General features: G+C 43.4%; 1 protein-coding gene across 5 annotated transcripts in view; it reads right to left on the bottom strand.

Annotated features, from left to right (window-relative positions):
- RAI1 (retinoic acid induced 1) overlaps positions 1-20,182 on the bottom strand; it is a 299,466-nt gene that overhangs the window by 168,018 nt on the left and 111,266 nt on the right. Inside the window, exon 1 of one of the 5 annotated variants that reach the window (XM_031938403.1) lies at positions 12-244. The exons of the other annotated variants lie outside the window; for them this stretch is intronic. The gene's annotated coding sequence lies outside the window, so the exon portion shown is untranslated. Of the gene's footprint in view, positions 1-11; positions 245-20,182 lie in introns of those variants that run through there. 5 annotated transcript variants of the gene reach the window in all.

Raw genomic sequence — 20,182 nt, 5'->3', positions numbered from 1 at the left:
CTCTCACACACTCTCTCTCCTTCTCTCGTCCTCTCTTCGCTCTTCCTTCTCAGCAACCGTTGCCAGCTCCTTCAGTAGCCATTACTCATGGGCCACTGGGGGATATAAGGTAATTAGAAACGGCCCTATAGCATCCAGCCTGAACATTTTAATGCCAGGGGTAGCAGTGATGTTGGGGTTTGGCTGCAGGCGGCTTACATACACACCAGACAGGAGAGTGGTGGAGCTAGGGAGGGGTGAGGAGGAATGGGGGGGAAGGGGGAGGAGAAGGGGGAGGATCTGTGCGTGTGTGTGAGGAGAGAGAGAGAGAGAGAGAGAGAGAGAGAGAGAGAGAGAGAGAGAGAGAGAGAGAGAGATTTGATTTCACTATAGAGATCAGGTTATAAAGTAGAAAGCTCAGAGAAGCTGAGGAGACTGGTAGTATTGTGGTTTTATTTTTAATTTATTTTTTTTCTCAAAAAAAAAATTCCCCAGGAGGGGGGGGTGCGACAAGCTTGTCGGTGTGATCTGTGCAGAATGTGTGTGTGTGTGTGTGCGCGCGCGTTCGGTCTCTGCCAGGAATAGCAATCAGCAGAAGCGGCGCACTGAGCGCAAAAATACTAGCGTGAGGGGTCAAAAGAAAGCTGCAGACAATTTTTGGTATGGGGGGAGGGAATAGAAGGGGGGTGGGAGGCTTAATCCTAGAAAGGAAAAATGGGACGCAAGGGAGAGGAAGAATATGCTGGATGCATGGAGTTGTGATCTCCCCCTCCCCTTAAATCTCTCTCTCTCTCTCTCTCTCTCTCTCTCTCTCTCTCTCTCTCTCTCTCTCACACACACACACACACACACACACACACACACACACGACAACGTATATGCACATCTCCTCTCTTAGACCCTAATGCCTAGGTCCTAAAGGCGGTCTGTTTAAGAGAGATTGTCTAAAAGGGAGGGGGTGGAGGCACTGCTGCTGCTATCCATTTCTGAAAGCAGTGAAGGCATCGGAAGATTGATCCGAAGATTGCTAGCAGAAGCCGGAGAGCCGGGGGCGGGGTTAGATAGGAAGGGCAAAAGAGGGAGGAGAGAGAGAGAGAGAGAGAGAGAGAGAGAGAGAGAAACACACCTGCAGCTTTCTCGGTTCTGCTTAGCCAGCTGTGTCCGAAGCACTGACTGACAGGAAAAATACAGCATTCCGGACTCCAAGGTTTGTGTATCTTTGGGGATTTAGCTTGGACCGTGCCTGGCAAATCAGATCTGACAGCAATCGGTGGCATCTGGGTATTGGGGGACCCGGGAGATAATAACGTAGCACTTCCCCACTTTTTAAAGGGAGTCTCAGGGGAACCCGAGGGGTCCCCAAGCTTTCAAGCTTCGAAGAGCTTTCACCTTGAGAGATGCTGAAGATAGCGCCCTCCGGCTGGTGTTCCCAGCCTAGCGGTGGCTGGTCCTATCTCGAACTCGACCCTCCCACCAGGCGCCACTGAGACGGTGTTCCCCCCCAACCCCTCAACCCCCGACGCACACTTGCGGCCCCCAGTCGTTCTACTATTCTATCGTATAGTTGGCGGAGACATAAAACATATCGCATCACAGCTCTCTCTGTCTCTGTCTCTCCCTCCCTCCTCGTGTTTCCTTCATCCTTTCCTCTCTCCCTCCCTCCTTCCCTACAGATGACAGACATCCTTATAATTGTTCCCTCCAATATCTAATCTCCTACTTTTTTTTTTTTTTTTTTTTTTGGCCTTTCCCTACTTGTCTAGGGCACATCCTGTGTCTGTAAAATCCCCAGGTTAATTACACATCGTGTATGTGTGTGTGTTGTGTATGTGTGTGTATGTGATGTATGTGTGTGTGTGTTTGTCTGTCAGGGATGGGGGAGGGCACAGCTACCCAATTAGTACGCCTTCTCTGCCTTTTCCTCCCAACCCCTGTAGTTTCTGCGCTCCAAACCCTGCCCTTGTTTGTGGACCAGAGCTAAGGATGAGAACCCTGGAGAGTGAGCTTTTATATTTATCTCCTAGCAGCGCGCCTCCGGCGCCCCCACCCCTCTTTCTCTCCACAATAGTGGCTCTGCTCTGGCTAATCACTCTTCCTTCTTCCACCTTTTCTCTCCCCAACCCCCTCCCACCTCCGCCCCCAGCCTTACAGGTTCCTGGCTCCTAGGCTCTGGACGGCTCTCCTACTATTTACCTTTTCCCTTGATATTCTCACTATTACCCTTCCCTAGATAGACCATCTTTTTTTGCTCTGGACTGATCAGAACTGTTCACAGCCCAAGAGGAAGGAGAGCAGGTCATCAGTGTATTTTCATAGCATTATAACATTTTATATTCCCGACCTCTGGTTCCACTCCAGTTATTTTGGAACAGTGGAACAGAGGAACAGTGACCAAGACAGAATATTTGATAAATTGCCTCTATGTCTTAATATAATCTAAGGGACCTCCTAGGATATGAAGGGCTCAGGAAAGAAAAGGCTGAGGTGGTAATGTACAAGAGAAAGAGTACTGAAATGGGCAAAGAGAAATCTAGATCTCAACTCCTGCCCACTAGTTTGCTGTGGGCCCTTTTGGGCTCTTATATTCTTAACTGTATATTGAGAAGCTTGTACTAAATTATCTTCAAGGTCCTTTCCAGCTATGATAATTTATTTACTCACAAGGAAATAGGGGCACCCAGTCCAAGCTCTCAAAGAGATCTAACACATGACCTGGACAAGGCCTCTTAACCTTCTTGTGCTTCAGTGACTGTGCCTCAGTGTGACCTGCCTTTCCTGCAGTTTAAAGCAGAAATCAGATGATGCTACTTTGAAGGGAGAGAATCTCAATAAGGATCTCTTTGTTTTTGTCTATTCAAGAGGGTCCTAGGGCAACTAAGTGGTGCAGTGGATAGAGCACTGAGTTAGGAATCAGGGAGATTCAGTTTTCTAAGTGAAAATCTGGCCTCAGATATTTACTAGCTGTGTGATCCTAAGCATTTCACCTGACCTTGTTTGCCTCAATTGCTCATCTGCAAAATGAGTTGAAGGAAATGGCAAATCACGTCAAGATCTTTGCCAAGAAATCATCAAAATAGAGTCATGGAGAGTTGGACACAACTGAATAAGGGTGTAGTTTTTCTACATATGTATAAAAGGATGATTCTGTTTTCTCTGTTAACTAAAGCTCTTATCTATTTTAGTTCCAGGTGTCAATACAAAGTTGGATGACCGTGCTTCTTCAATTAATTGTTCAAGAATTTATGTGTGCCCAAGTCTATGAGAGATACTGGGGAGAAAAACTAAGTCTCAGAATAGAGGCAATGATGCCTTATGCTACACAGACATTAGGGGGATCCAAGGAGAATTCACAAAGGATTGGGATGATACTTCATGGAGAAAGATAGGACCCAAGATGATTATTTGAAAGACGGGGTAGGATTTGAATTTGGGGAGAAGTGGGAGGGAATGAAGTGGTTGACATCGGAGTTAGCAAAAACAGGGAAGAGCTGAAAGTCTTTATGGGGGACTGTTGGTTCTCTCACTTTTAATATTGGAGCCATAATTATTCAGAAGTTTCTATATTTGTATTTGGGAGATTGGATCATTCTGCACTTCTACCAGATCTCCCCTTCTAGTTTGACTTCTCTTTACCACACAGAGTGACAAAGTGAACCCTATCTTCAGTCACAGATCAAATTCTATCACAGAATACTAAAGCTAATAGAGAACTTCCAGCCCTTTCATTTTCCAAGTAAAGAAACCAGGAATAAAGAGGGACAGTGACTTGTCTAAAGTGATTCAGCCAATCTGTGATAGACAGAACAGATTTCATGTTTCCTAACTCTTAGTTGTGTTTTCTCTTAGACCACATTGCCTTTGTCTCAGATTTGGTTTTCAGCCATCCTCTTCCTCCAACCTTGGAAGGAATGGAGTATTTCTTTCTCTTCCTTCTGTGGGTAAAAGCTAAAAGTTTTTTTCCTAAAAGCTCAAACTACCCATTGTCAAGCCTCTTTAGAGCCTGAACCCTTAACTAGAATTCTAAGCCGAGATGGTTGTTTCTATATGTCTGGTTTCCAGATTCAGCTGATAAAAAGGTCCAGACAACAGGGTTATCCTCACAGGATGGCTCCTAGAAGGGATGCAACTTAACTTCCTTTTTTTGTACTTGTCCTCCCACCTTGCCAGTGGGAGGGAGAAGTTTGCTTATGTAGCATCCCAAGTCATCTTTCTGCAACATACCCCTCCTTTATTGCTAAAGGCATTAATAGACAGACATGGTGGGACATGGGGACGCCTTTGATATGAATCTTCAGTTTATCCAATGACTTGCTTCAGGCTCTTCTTGGAGAAAATCTCCAGTTCAAATGGAACTAGTTTAGCCTAAGGAATTAGAGTATGATGTTAATGGCATCAAAGGCACCAGTTCCATCTCTGATTAGTTTAGTAAGCTTCATGCTTTCTCATGGCACAAACTGAACTCTAACCCTGGTCATACACTGAACCCAGCTCCAGATATAATCTGTAGTAACTACCTCAGAAATACCTTAGCATTGAACAGATAATCACATCATTCTTCACAATAACCCTATAAGTTTTACATTGTATGGGTGGGGTAACTGAGACAGAAGTTAATTGACTTATGTAGAGTTAGCAAATAGCTAAATAGCCAGCTAGTTAATAGTTGAGGCTCTCATGTCTTTCTGACTTCAGTTTCAGTTCTCTATCCATCTAGTGGATAGTCACTGTTGGTGGCTCATAAGCAGCCTCATGGAAGAAATGGCTGTCACTGAGCTAAATTTTGAAGAAAACTAAGGATTCCAAAAGGTAAAGGCCAGGAGGGAGTGCATTCCAACCATGGAAAGGAAAAGGACAGGCCAAAGGAAACAACTTGTAGAATAAAGCCTGGTGAAGCAGCATCTTCTAAGACAAATGGGCATTCTATGTTCATAGAGCATGTTGAGATTAAAAACCGTGGCATATAGCAGGACAGAAGGAGAGTATCTGTAGATCCAGCTGAGTCCATCCTCATCATGTCAAGGCCACTTGGTAGAGCTCCAGGGCCCGACCATTTCCTTTCTCTGCGTTAGAAAAATATAACTGTCTTTTACCTTCCTCCCTACTACTGGAGACATTTTCTAGCTTTTTTTTTTTTAATCTGAACGAGGAATTCTACTTTAATTCTCAGATGATTCTATAAAGAAGAGATGGGGAGAAAGATAGGGACAAGGAAGATCTGAATTGAAATCCTAGACCTGTGATTTGAATCTTGGCCAAATTATTTAAACCTCATGGGTCTCAGTTTCCTGGTCTGTAAAATTAGGAAGTTGTGCTGTATTTCTAAGGTAACATCCTGCTCTAAGCCTATATTCAATAGTCAATAAACATTTAAAGGCCCACTATGTACCAGGCACTGTGCTATGTTCTGGACATACACATATGGGAAAAAAAAAAGATACTCTTTGCTCTCTACAATCTAATGGGGGAAGACAAAACACAAAAGGAAGCTGAGAAGAAGGAAGTGATACAGGGAAAGAACCTGACTGGGGGCACACCTGACTTCTGGGACAGCTAGACAACAGAGTGGCTAGAATGCTGGGTCTGGATTCAGACAGATCTGAGTTCAAAGTTGGCTTTAGATACTTGCTAGGGGTGTGACCCTGAGCAAGTTACTTAACCCTGTTTGTCTCAGTTTCCTCATCTATAAAATGAGCTGGAGAAGGAAATGACAAACCACTGGTCTTTGCCAAAAAATCCCAAATGAGGTCATGAAGAGTAGGACAACAGCAGCAATAACAACAAACAGAAATCCCAAACTATGCAACCGGGTGAGAAAAGAGATGTCTTAGCTCTCTCTCCTTAAATGGCGGTTCTCTAATCAAAGAAGCAGAAGGTAATGATGAGATGAAATTATCCTATGACCCCAAAAGTTCATAAGATCCCAGCTTTTCCCCTCTTTATCCTGTCCCCCCCTTTTAACAACTCTCCATTCCCTCTGTGGCTTGGAGTTCCTAGAATATTATCTAGCCCCAACAAAAGGGATGGCCAGGGATAGATGACTTTCCTAGGGAGGACAGATCCCCAACTTTAAAGAGTCAGAAGTGAATTCTCCTAGGGAGCAAAGGCACTGGGAGGTATCTGCTCCTTTGTTTGTATTAGTCCTATTTGAAAAGCTTTCTTTATGGAAAATCTGTCTCCAGAAGTCTTTCTGGAGTTAAATAACTAAACAGGGACAGAGGGAGAGAGTTTAGGGAGAAAAGATGTGCTGTCGGCTGGGGCCTAAAAGGAGACCATATCAACAGGAGGTGATGAGAGGCAGAGTTTCCAGATGTGAAAAGGAGGGGGATGGGCAATGACAGATAGAAAAGGAGATTGCTCAGGGGCCAGAAAAAGTGAGAACGAATTCAGGGGACAGACCAAAGATGTCTTCAGTGACTATGTTGAATGAGCTAAGATGTCTTTTTCTATTAACCTGACCTAAGTTATTTTTTTTCAGGTTAGTGACCAGTGGTTATAAGTCTGGTTCATTAGAGTTGGGCAATCAGAAAGTCATCACCTAACGTGCTATCATTCACCTATAGCCTCTGCCCTTTTAAAAAGACCATTCTCAGACTCTTGTTCAGACACACACAGCAGAAAACTATCCTAGTGCATACACAGGGATTTGGGAGGTCCGGGTTGTGTCCTGGCGTTGTTATTTTTTTTTAATTTAATAGCCTTTTATTTACAGGATATATGCATGGGTAACTTTACAGCATTAACAATTCTGGCGTTGTTATTAATTTTTGACATAACCTTGGACAACTAGGTAGCACTAATGGATAGGGAAATGGGTCTGGAATCAGGAAGACTTATCTTCCTGAGTTCAAATTCAGTTTCAGACCCTAGCTGTATGACCCTGGGTAGGTCACTTAATCGTGTTTGCCTCAGTTTCCTCATCCATAAAATGAGCTGGAGAAGGAAATAGCAAACCACTCCAGTATCTCTGTCAAGGAAACCCCAAATAGAGTTATGAATTGTCAGACAACCAAACAACAACAACAAAAACCTCTTTATTCTCTCTAGCTTTCCCTTTCTCATATTTGACAAGCTAGCAGTGGCCTGCTACCATTTTAAAATCATGGATCGTTAGCAGTAAAATGACCTAGGAGATTAATCTAGTCTAGGCCTTCATTTTACAGATGAAGAAACTGAGACCTAAAGAGTGAGGAAATAACTCACTAAAAATCCCACAACTAGTAGTTTCAAGGTTGTACCTGAGGCTCAGATTTGTAATCTTTCCATTAAGCCAGCTATTGCTCACTCTTACCTTTCCAGACTAGCCTCTGTATTTGAGCATTAATTTATCACTATGAATGCTTAAATTCCCAGTGATGAGGCTTAGCTGATTTTGCCCTTTACAAGGTGGGGTAGTTGCAAAGAACTCTGGGCTAGGAGTCAGGAAAGGAAGAGGGAGTGGAAAAGCACTTATTAAAACTTACCATGTGCCAGGCACTATACTAAACACTTTACAAACACTATATTATTTTATCTTCCCAATAGTCTGGAGAAGATGCTTCCTTTTTATATTTGAAGAAATGGGCAGGACTTTCCTGGAGTCAAACTAGAATCAAGCTAGAGTCAAGCTAGAAAGTATCCAAAGTAGGATAATGAATTCAAGTCATCCTGACTCTAGGCCCAGTACTCTATCTACTGTGCCACCTGGATGCCTAGGCTAGAAACTCATGTTCTAGTTCCAGTTCTACATTAAACCAAACTGTGTGATTCTGGACAATTCAATATGACCTCAGGCCTTGATGTCACCATTTTCTAAATTGATTTGATCATTTCTGCCTCCTGTCTGTCTCACTGAAGGTAAGGTGGTTGAAATAAAATAATGTATGTGTGGGTCTTTAAATATAGATAGATAGACATATATAAAATATGTAGATGTATAGATATACGTGTAGAGATAAAATAGTCTTATTTGTCTAAAGATAAATCAGTAGATTTTTTAAAATTTCTTAATTAGGAGGATTGTAACTTGAGTTGCTCATCCCCACTTTATTGGGTTGAGTTGTTTGTTTCTCCTAGATTTTATTAGCATTGGGTTATTAAAAATGGAGAGGAAAAACCTATTGTTTGGACGGGAACTTCAGGCATCTCTAATATTAATGTTTATGTAAGACCTTTTCCCAACTTACATTCATATCTGAGTGTTGGATCCCAGAGAATGATTGCTATTTCAACTTCAAAAGGAGTACCTTGTAAGTACAGACTTCTGACCCTCTAGCACTAGTGTGCTTCCCATTAACTGTCAGTTAAGAAAGGTATTTACCAAAATGGCATATTAAAAGCTATCAAAAAAAAGCTCTAAAAATTAAGTTAAAAATCCCCTTTCCCACCACCAAACCCATAGAATCCCATACACACACACAGTGTTCAGGGGAAGAGTGGGCTCAGCCTTAGAGTACAATGGAAGTGAGTCATATAAATATGGCACATATATGTCAAAGGCAACTCCCAACTCCTGTTACAACTGAGCCTGGAAATCCATTTTCTTTTCGCAGCGTTCTCACAAAGCTTTTCAGTATCTCTGCAGGGCAGGTTTGCTCAGCTCGGTTCCCAGGGTATTCTCCACTGCTTCCCAGGCTCTTGTTCCTTGAAGCCTCTTTCTCCCTTGAGCTACTGTCTCTCTGTATTGTATATTTCAACTCCCTAGAGGTAGTGTTTGCTACTGATTGAATAGTTTCCCTTCCAAGCTACATAGCTGATGGAGCAAAAGGGAGAGGAAGAATTTCCCTCCTCATTCCTTGCAGAGATGTCCTTCTCCTCCTCCATAGCCTCCACAGGCAGCTCTGGAGTCAGCTAGATGGCATTTCTCTGGTTTTGCAGCTAGACAACTTGTCTGATGGAGAAAGGAAAGGAATGGAAAACCTTCCCTTTGCCCAGGGGTATCCATATCAAAGCTGCTGAGGTGGATTCCAACAAACTGAAACTCTGCCCCTAGGGCTTAGCTATTTAAACCCCTCAGGGACAGAACTAATTTGTTTGCTCAGTCAAAGTCTAGGTGTTTTCTAGACTAGATCAGAGGGTGCTGGGGTCACCTCATAAAGGCATCAACCTGTATAGTTTTCAGATAATGTAAGCACTTTGTGATTATAATATGGAGAGAGAGTATGTATGGGGGGTGTGGAGGTGTGCGTGAAGGCAAAGATCAACTTCTCCACATTTATTTAGCAATTTAGAATTTACAAAGTACTCTACATATATGATCTGTCTTTAAAGATGAGAAATCTGAAACACAGGGAGGTCAGTCAGTGACTTTGCTGGGGTCTTTTTTTGTCTGTAGCCACACAGTCAATAAATGTCAGAGGCACAGATTCAAATCCCAGGTCTTTGCTGACTTCATGTCCAGGGCTCCTTGCACTATAACAAATTGCCCCTCTAGAGCTGAGTCTCCTCCAGTTAGAGATTCATCCAGAGCTGTTGGAGGACACTGGCCTCCCAATGCTTGCAGTGGCCAGAGAGCCAGATTCACGGGCAGAAAGGCTCATCACAAAGCTCTTGTCTGGCCACAGCCAGCCTTAGCTCTGGACCAAGACAAAATCACCAGAAACAACTCAAAAAACAGAGATGACCACCTGGGCCCAGGCCATGCTTTCCAAGAGATCAGTCACATGTGTTCTCCAGCTCCCCTCAATGGCAGCTCTAACGGGAATAGCTGTTTGCTGTTGCTTTAAATGCAAAGCCAAAAGCAAAGAGTTTGGGGGAGGGCATGGTGACCGACCACCCCACTGGGCACAGATCTCGTGTGAGACGCATGTCCCCAGCCCACATGTGGCCAGAGGTTACGGGAATAAGCACTGAGCAATGTTGGCACAGCTGCGAGTGGGTGAAGGGAATGCTTTTAGGCCCAGTGCTTTTCTTCCTGAGACTATTACTCCTGTTTTAGCATGGTGGGAGGTGTCATTAGAAGCCATCTGGGACCTTTTAGCCCGGTCATTTGCAGAGGCAGGGGACAGACCTGAAATGGGGAGTGTGCTTTCATCTTTGGGGTGGCTGTACTGTTAATTTCCAGACTGACAAAAAAAAAAAACTGGCCCCAGCTTACTATTTCTGGAACTCTCCAGGGATGATCACCTTCCTTTCTCAGCACTGGAATCTAAATGGTCTTGAAAGATGCTTAAATCCTTCCCGAAACTGAGAGCTGCAGAGGAGCTGTGGGACTCAGGGGTTTACATTTAGACAATATTGAATCTTCTATCAGGGGAGAGGCCGGGGAAGAAACAGAAGGAAAGAAGAGAAGGAGGAAGAGAAGGAATAAGAAGGGGGAAATAATGAATGGAGACAAAAATAGAGATAAGGAGACAGAGAGAATAAGAAAGGGAAGAAAGGAGAGAGAAAAATCAAGAGAGTCATCCCAAATGGAAATGTACTTAAAGGATATAAATAGGAAATTCTTAAAGGAAGAAATACAAATTGACTATAAAACGTGAGCAAATTTTTCAATCATCGGAGAAATGTAAATGAAGACAACTCCGAGGAACTCCCTTACAACCATTCAATTGACTTATATTTTTAAATGATACAATTCAATGGTGATGGTGCTGTGGAGAAGTAGGCATAAGGTTAGACAACGATTGAACCATGAATTAGTGCAGTCTCTTTGGTAAGCAATAAGATATTATACAAAAAGAGTTACAAAACTGATCTTACCCTCTAAATTCATTATATCTTCCCCCAAACCCATACTTTTCTCTATTTTTTCAAACAATAACACTACTATCTTTCGTCACCCAGGTTTACAGCTATGCAATTATCCTAGAGTCTTCTTTTTTCATATCCTAAAAAAAATTTATTACGCCAGAAGGAATAACAAATATGAGGGATATAAAGTATTGGGAAAGTCATAGAAAATAATACAGAATGGAGAAAAATAAAAGTAGAATCTGAACATTATACAGAGAGGTTCCAGTTAGTGCGAATAATGAATCCCCTGATACGGTTAAATGTATTCAGATCTGAAATGTTTGAAGTTATAAGCATGTAAAATATGGTCACCTGTTCCAGCCCAATGGAAATAGGCAGTGCAAATACGAACAATTTGATCATTTCAGGGGAATTTATTGTTCGCATTAATCAGGGACTAGATATATTATATACATTGTCTACAGCTATGCAACAACAACAATATCTTTTTAAAGAAATATGCAGAAGAAAAAGAGATCAGGAGACATGAAACAAAAAGAATGCTTCTGTTTTGTTACTTAATATACACTTAAATTATAATGTGGATATTCTGACTTTAATATAATAATTTTTATTCAACATGTTTATAGGAATATTCATTATTGTTGAATGTTAAGTTTAGGATTAATTGATTAAATTAGAAATAATTTAAAAAAGAAACATAAAAGAGAAAGGAAATGATTTGAATGGCAAAGGTAAAGAGAATAAATGAGAAAGAAAAAAGATGACTAGGGGAGAAAGAAGGGAATGGAGAGGGGAGAGAAATGTGAGAGAAATGGAGGAAAAAAAGGGAAGGACAATGAAGGAGGAAGAAGAGAGACGAGACAGATTAAAGAGAGAGAATGAGGAGAAAGAGCCAGAAAGAGGAAGATGGATGTGGTTGTCTTTTCCCCTCTCAATTGAATGAGGTAGCTTTGCCTGAGGAAACAATCATCGGCTCTGGATCTGTGTTGGCTGCACGTCCCTCAGCTGAGCTCAGTTCCAGGGCCTCTGTCTGTCTATCTTGCCACCTTTACTTCCCTTGATGATGCATGGTCCTGATCCTACTCATCCAGGTTAGGCGAGGAGGGGAGAGGGGGTACACTGCAGAGCAGGGGAATAGGGAGGAGGGCAGAGAGATAATGAATGGTGACCAGAGCTTCCAACCCCAGGGAGGATCCTTCCCATGCCTCTCAGTTGTCTGTCTCCATTAATGAGGGACGTCCCTCACTTCAACATCCTCTTTCTTCCCAAGACTGGCCTGTGTTCTTTGTTAGTGCCATGAAATATTACTGGAGACAGGAGGATTTAAGAGGCTCAGTGATCTGGGGCAAAGCAAAGCTGGGTGATTTGGCTAGATGCAGAAACATTTCTTCAGCAGCAGGCCTTGCCAATGCTTCTGCCTGGACTTTTTCTTCCCTATCACCTTTCCTGTGCCCCAGGCACCCCAGGCAGTGTCTCAAAGATACAGCCCCAAGATCCAAGGTATCAACAGGAGTTGGTCTCTCACTCACACAAGGTAAAGCTTGGGCACAGTGTGAGAATTCCAGGAGAATTACAAACCTAGTTTGGATTAATTCAGTTGTTTAATGAGACCAAGTTCATGGGTTTACCTTTAGTTGCATTAATTGGATTCTGCCTATTCCCCAATATGAGACAGACTTTGAATCCTCAGCCACACACTAAATCCTAACTCTAGCCGCTAACTGAACCTGACCATCTGTTTCATTAAAGGGAGATAGGCAAGTCAGTAAATCTAATTCAGTGAGAACTCTTTCTGTCATGAGAACCATAGTTCAATACAGCCCCCCAATATTCCCTTAAAAGATAGAATAAATTAGTCTTTTATTTCTTCTCTAAGCTAAAACCACTCAAGGAGAATGGAGAAATTGAGATACCAATAAATTTGTCAGGGAATTGACTGTTAAGAACCTCTAAACATTGTTACCTAATTAGTTATCCCTTCCACATTTCAGCTTTCCCCATCATAATTTTGATATATTGTGGATCAGCAATTTTGGGAAGTTTTGCAGAACATATAGATGATACAACTCAGAAATGCATAAAATATGTGTATTGTGTTGTATATCAACTTTTTTATTTTTTAATATCATAATAATTTAGACTTCTTTGGTATGCAAAATTTTTATGTGGGATTTTCCAGATCAAGGGGGCATGGTGGTCCTAATTGCTGAAATGTGGAAGGGATAACTGTAGCTAACTTAAGGAAAGAAAGTTTCAGGATCCTATGACAGAGACTAGCAGGAAATTACATTAGACCTAAAGGGAATGTCAGGAAGGTGCCATGAAGTAGAAAAAAAGAACTTTCAGCAGAAAGATTTTTTAGAATCTGCGAGTTACTCCCTTCCTTTGCCATATGACTGCTACACTTAAGTCCACAACTTCTCCTCTCGCCCCTGGACTCTACATATTTATGGGAGAGTGTGACCTTATTGGGACAGGCAGGATTGTTTTGTACCAACTGTTACTTTACCATTTTAGTAAAAATTCATTTCTAAAAATTAATTAAGTCTTGCTGGCTAATTCATATCAACTGATAATTACTGGGAGAAATCATACTGGTTGGGGCTCGGGAATCATTATTCTAGAAAACCATGCCCCTCCAGGCCTCCATGTTCCCTAGAATCTTTAGTGGGGGAAGTAAGCAGCAGTCGCATTCTGGGGACTCAACCTACCAGATCAAAGGGAAGTTTGGGCTTTTAGCTACAGGGCATATGCTATTACTTATTTTATAGCTGAGAAAACGTATGCCCAGAGAGATTGATGGGGACTTGCCCAAAGTCACACAGCAAATTAATCCTAGAATCCTAGCCTGCTGGAATGACTGAATCGGAAAGCCTCTTGGACATCATCATATTCCTGTCTTTTCACCTCCTCTTTCCCGATTTCACAGAGGAGGACACCTCTGAAATCAGGGAAACTAGCTCAGTTAACAAACGTTACAGGTCGGTTTTCGGTGATAAATTTGGGACTGAAATTCAGCTGTAAGACTCCTCATTGCAAGGCCTTTTTTCACCATGACATGGTATCATGATCTGATAAGTTTTAGGACCTTCCTCGTACACGAGATTTTAGGTACACCAGAGATCTTGGAATAGTCGATCCTATCTGGGGAACACAATCTTTATAACATGTTTCCAGGGTGAAGAGATTCATATAAGACCTCATCCAGGAATGAAACCCGGACAGCTAGCTCATCTCCCAGTCCCCAGACCACAGGGTCCCAGTCCCCAGGAAGCCTGACCAAATGGCTTCCCCATGACCCCTCTGCTGCTCTGAGTTCCAGAAGGCAGTTGGCCCCGGGGTCCGGCCCAGGAACTGGAGGGACGGCTGTGTCTGGGACTCAGACTCATGGTGGCGCTGGGCACGGGTCACTCCGTTGTTGGGAAGAGGTAATTAGACAGGTGGCCCCGTTCCATTCCCTGCCCCAGGCCCAGTGCCAACTTTCCTGGGCCATCAGCCCTGTGCAGCTGTCTCAGACAAGGAGTAAATATTGGTGGGGCGGTGCCAGTGACATCACTGCAGCATCGCCGAACAGGAGGAACGGGAGCAGATTCTCTGACTGGGAGAGTGGGGAGCCCGGATAAAGTATGCTCTGTGCTGCCCGGGGGAGGGGCTCCAGATGCTGGGATCCTTCCTCCCCCTCCCCATTGCCGCCCCAGACTTGGCAGCCCCTAAGGACCACGTCAGCTCCTGCAGCTCCAACAATGAGCCCAGTGGCCCTGCTCCATTCTCCCACGTCCCCTCCTCGGTGCCCTGACATGTTTTCTACCAGGCTGGCAAGCTCCGCCTGGTTCTCTGACACGACCCTTCCCCCTTCTCCTTCCCTCCCTCCAGCCAGGAAATCTTTCTCTGTGTCTCCAGACAGGGAGTTTCACCCACCCTGTCCAACTGGCTCAGAACAATAACGCTTTGTTTGCCAAATGCTTTGTTTGCCATTTTGGTGCGGCGAACCTTTCTCTGGGGAATCTCTCTTCTGCCCCCCGGGGGGAGTGGCTCCAGTGAGCTGCGCCCCCAACCACATCCCTAATTTCAAACATGCCATTGGCTTTGTGAGAGGACAAAGGGGGCCTGGAAGCAATTGCTGCTCCGGAGGCAGGGAACCCGTGAGCCGCTGGGAGGCCGGGAGGGAGCGGAGGCGCACAGACGCACCTAGGGGCCACATCTGGAGGAGTGCGTACGTGCGTGTGCGTGCGCACCGGCTGCGTGGGTGCCGAGTTTGGGCCAGCCCTGGGTCTGTCTGTGGGGCTTTCTCGGCAAAGACTCGAGCGGCTTGCCTTCTTACAGAAAAGGAACTGAGGCAACTAGGGCTCACACGGCCTGCCCAGGATGGCCTGGCCAGCGTCTGAGGGCAGGTTTTTCCGGCCCCGGGGCTCAGCCCGCTGCACCGCCCGGGGCCTCAGAGAAAGAGAAAGAGAACTGAGCGGCCCGCCCCAGTCCCAGAGCTGGGGAGCGCCTGAGGCTGGCTCTGCACTCAGGCCTCTCCCTGGGGCGCTGCCCACCGGACTGCCCAGCCGCTCCCGGGTGCACCCACACACACACCTAGAGCCACGCGTGAGAACGGCAACATGCGGCGGTGACACGGAGGCCCGCTCGGAGCCCGGTGAGACGGGTTAGTCCCCCCTTCAGCATTCACTGATGATCACGGACGGTCACTGAGGGGTTTCTAAGTCTCAGTTTCCTCACTGGTGAAATGTGAGAAATGATGCTCGTGGTTCCCACCTCACGAGGTGATTGTGAGGCTGAAATGAGGCAGCGTAGCATTTAGCAAACCGGAGAAGGCCACATAAACGTCAGCTATTATTATCGCCCACTTCTCAGAGCTCGCCCCCCCCCCCATCGCCCACACTGACACACTTTCAGACCCAGACTCCTGGGTTACTGCCTGTTCCCAAGGCCCCGGCCCGTCAGTGGGATGTACGGTGTGTGTGGCTGTGTCAACGTTTCCATCTCTGCACAGGAGACTTCTTGGGTTTGTTGGGTGGATGGCCTTCCGGCCCAGCCCACTCCCACCTGAAAACTTCATACCTTCCTTGCTTTTTGCTTCCTTCCCCTTTCCTTCAGGTGATTTCTTTTCCACTAATGATCTTAATTGGGGAAAAAGCAGTGGTGGAGAATTGCTAAAAAGCATTCTCCCTTCTGCTAGTCCTGGCCTTGAGCTGGTTAGCGTAATGGTTAGAACATAGGAGTGGTACCGATGAGACAAAGGTCATAGGGGCAGTCCCCATGTGGGACAATTACCTTTGCTCTAACAGCCACACTTGAATTTTTGAACAGGCCAGATGTACTGCACATGTTTGCCATTGGTCACCAGTTGAATGAAATAACAGAGACTGGATGGCACAATGTGAAGCTATCCTCATTGCTATAAATGAAAATATTTTGAAAATGGAAAACAGGCTGCTCTGTGAGATCATGAGTCCCCTGGTGAAACAGAGGATAAAGGACTCCTATAAGGGGACTTACACACCGGATAGGGCTTATACGACACAATGGGGAGAGGTTGGTCAGGATATTTTCTGATCAATTGATTTCCCTGAAGCCCCAGCCCTCCATTTGATGTAATCATGGAAAACTAGGGGCAGATAATGAAATGTTAATATATTCCTATATCCTGTTATGCCTTTATGAAGTGTGAAAAGGTTTCCCTGATTGAATTGGAAGGGGAGGTTGGCGTTATCTGGGTGAAGATTAGCCACACTCCTGGTGGCCCCTAAAAGATACTAGTTAGCCAGCCTAGATACAACAAGAAAAGGAGAAGAGAAGGAAGCTAGAGGGTCAGAGTTGGGAGAATAGAAATGAGGATTGAAGAGTCATCATAAGGCCTGGGTAGGAGTAATTAGGCACTAGGTATGTTAGGATTGATACCTCCTGAAACCTCTCTGGACTATAAGATCCTAAAACAGGTATTATTTATTTCCTTTCTTACCTCAGATTCCCTCATGGGATCCTGAAGTCTCTTCTAGACACAAGAAACATCTGTTTTTTTTTTTTAAGTTTACCTTTCTTTACTTAAAATATTTACTTTCCAAGCATTGCTAATGTGTGCACATTTAATGGGAATTCAGTTAAGAAGCTGATTGATGGAAATGTCCCAGAAAAGAGATTTAAGACTTCAGTGTTTTGCCAGAGTGCTGTCTCTGACTGGGGGCTCAGAGTAAGGGGGAAGGGGAAAGAGAATTATGGATTGACTTGTCAGACATTTACTAGATGTGTGACCCTCATCAAGACACTTAACCTCTTGGGGGTCTCAGTTTTTTCATCTGTAAAATGAAAAGTTAAACTAGATGGCTTCCAAGGTCCTTCCTTGCTTTCCATCTCTAATCCCATGTACTTCCCATGGCAGGAAACCCATCTAGACAATGAATCAGTAATGCAGCGAGTGCAAATAAGAGTAGTTGAATGTCCCAGATTACCATCCTCTCTCCCAACTACTCAATTAAATGCCACTATATGAGCAGAAACACCACATAGTTGTTAAATGCCTATCATGTGCAGAGCACTATGCTATGGATTGATTTTGACCAAAGTTGAGAGAAGACCTCATTAAGCTATAACCTGGGATCATAGAATCACAAATACAGAGTACAGGAGGACCTTATTGGCTATCTACTAACCTTTCATTTTACATTATATATAACTGATGCCCAGAGAGACTAAGTCTAAGGTTAAAGAGATGGGAAGTAGCAGAACAGGAATTCCAATTCAGGATTCCAAACCTCTCTCATTTTCTACTATACTATGATGATAAGATAAAATGCTAATATATGTAGCTATGATATATAATATCTTACTATAATATATAATATCCCAATAAGTAAATTGGGAAATTACAAAAAGAAGTACTGAGAGGTCTGGGAGAGAAAGTCATTACAGACTAGAGAAACCAAAGACTATTTTCTAGAGGAGATGATATAAACTAGATATTAAAGGATGGATAGGAATTCAACAGATGAAGAGAGAGAGAAAGGGTCATCTAGATGTAGGTAATAAAGCATAGAGAGAGTACATTACACATTTGATGTGTCAGAGTTGTTTAGTTTGACTAGCCATTGGCATCGATGAAAAGTTATAATGTTAGAAAAAGTCTAAAAGGTAGAGTGGGACCAAGTAAGGGAGGGATTTTAATTTTTCTTGGTGTGGTATAGCTGTTGTCCTTTGTTCTTGAAGAGGATCAAAATGACATCACTCTGTTAGGGTCAAGTTATAATATGTACGACTATGTCTAATCAGACCAATTTGACCTTGAAAGGCTCCAACACAGGCTGAGTTTAAAAAAAAGTAATTTTACTTATAAGTTAATGAAAATATAATGAAACTTTCTCAGGAGAAAAATTAATTGACCAAATCTATGTGAAAGATGAATTATTCTTGCAGAGTGTGCAGGACACATTTGGAGGGTAGAGGAGAGAGTGAAGTTGGAAAGACCTATTATTGTGGTACCTGCCTACCTGGGGCCAGTGCAGTGACTTAGGCTCAGGATTGTAGCACAACGAAACACTCATGGACTATGCAATGCAATAAAATTATTTTACTTATAAAAATGATTAAAAGGGTATAATTACTAAAAGCAGAAACTGTTCTACTCTACCTCCACATTCAACAGAGCAACAACAAAAGGGAAGAAAGACATCATGCAGGGTAATGGAAAATCTGCCAAACCTCAGGAACACAAATTCCCCAGAGGCTGGGATTTTTATATCCCTATTCCTCTAAGCCAACCAAATTCTGAATATGGCCTTCTTTTCCCCTTAAAAGGAAACCACCCTAAGCTATGTAAAATAAAGGCTGTTCCTACTACAATCCACCCCTTGGTGGCAAAGTTTTGACCTTTAGAGTCCTCTGCTTAGGGAATGACCCCTTCTTCTGGAAGAGCTAGATGAATACTCCCTTCCTCATCTTCATCTAACCATTCAAGATTGCTACCAAATTATATAAATGCTCCCCCGTCTTCTAGGGGAATATATGTTGGCATGATTATGAAAACTTCATTTTATCTTTCCCATGTTATTTGAAAACAAACCATCCAACAACAATCATATCCCCTGCTCACTTCCCTTCTAGGAAGGAATTGTCTGAACTCTCCCGGGAATAAGAGATATCCAAATTAAGAGATAACTGAATCATTTCCCCAAGGTGCACAGAACCTTCTGAAGAAGTAAAATCTCAAGAGCTGAGGAATCTATATAGAGGATGGAATAATGAAGGGCTGGGGCTAGTATTAGGAAAGCATTAACCTGGTCTATGTCTAAAAGTAGACCATCCTTATTAGGTTAGTCTGCTTTGGAGGCCAGATCCCAGAAACCACTAGAGTGGAGAGCCCTCCCCTTTCCTAGAGTAGTGCCAATTCATCATAGCTTCTGAAAGGTGGGACACCTAATTCAGAAAATCAAAGTATGATACCAAAATTTCTGTTTCCTTCTTTTTTTAACTTAATTGTTCTTTCAATGAATGAAAATTCACTTTTTTTTCTCCCTCCCACCCCCATCATTGGAGAGGGAGGGAAGGAAAACAAAACCTTTGTATATATAGTAAAGCAAGGCAAATTCTCTCATTGGTCATTTCAAAAAAAGCTGCTGTTTCAAAAGCCCATTCAAATACTACCTTCCTGACTCAGCAAATGAGAGGATGATGAGCTCAATCTTGCTTCATAGTAAAATGGATGCCCTGATCTGAAGCAAAGGCCTAGGGGAAGGCATAAGAAAGGAGATGTTCTGTAAAAGTTTTGATGATGTTTGCTAGGGTGGTACACTTAACTGCCTCTGTAATTCCATATCCTGAATGAATGTCAATTACAGGAAGGGTAAACCTCTTGTCCTGAGAGGTGGGAAGGAGGACAGTGTAATCAAGTCAGAGGCAGATGGAGAACTATGATAGATAGATAGAAGGAACATTGTTGGACACAAGTAAGCTGCCTTATCCTTGATTAAGATCATATGGTCCCACAGTCACTAAAATATAACATCAAAGGTGCCATGTTTGCATTGTTTATAGACTTGGTGTGCAATCTCTGTTCTTATGAGGGTACATCATGATTATTCCACTCAGCAGAAGTCATATGATGTCTCTGGTAGGCACTAACATGCACTACAAATAGGTCTATATGGTGGGAGGCATCAGTAAAATTTCTCCATTGATCAGGACTCTTAAGGGGAAGATTTTTGATTGTTTAGATCTATTCTCTACAAAGCCCTGACCATTCAATCAGATTCATGGCCACTACCCGAAATCAGTATAGTGTAAGATCTTATCTCCCTCATCCTTCAAGGCTGTCTCACTCAGTCTCATTCATGACAGTTCAGCCCAGTAGGAGGACTTACCAGAGCCCCTGCCTTCAGAGTATCCTTTGTCACTGCCTTAATGGTCTCCAAGGTCCTGCTTCACATGTCTTTGATAATAAGCAGAACTGTCAGTGAAATAAGCAAAATGGCGGTTTTTGAGGGTCAGGTCCTTGTAGGATAGGGCTCATTGGGCTAGTAGAGTGAATAGATCC

This window comes from Sarcophilus harrisii, chromosome 1, assembly GCF_902635505.1.
Source record: "Sarcophilus harrisii chromosome 1, mSarHar1.11, whole genome shotgun sequence".
NCBI classification, from domain to species: domain Eukaryota; kingdom Metazoa; phylum Chordata; class Mammalia; order Dasyuromorphia; family Dasyuridae; genus Sarcophilus; species Sarcophilus harrisii.
Note: the sequence above shows the minus strand (reverse complement) of the source record. Positions and strands in the feature narration are given on the sequence as shown.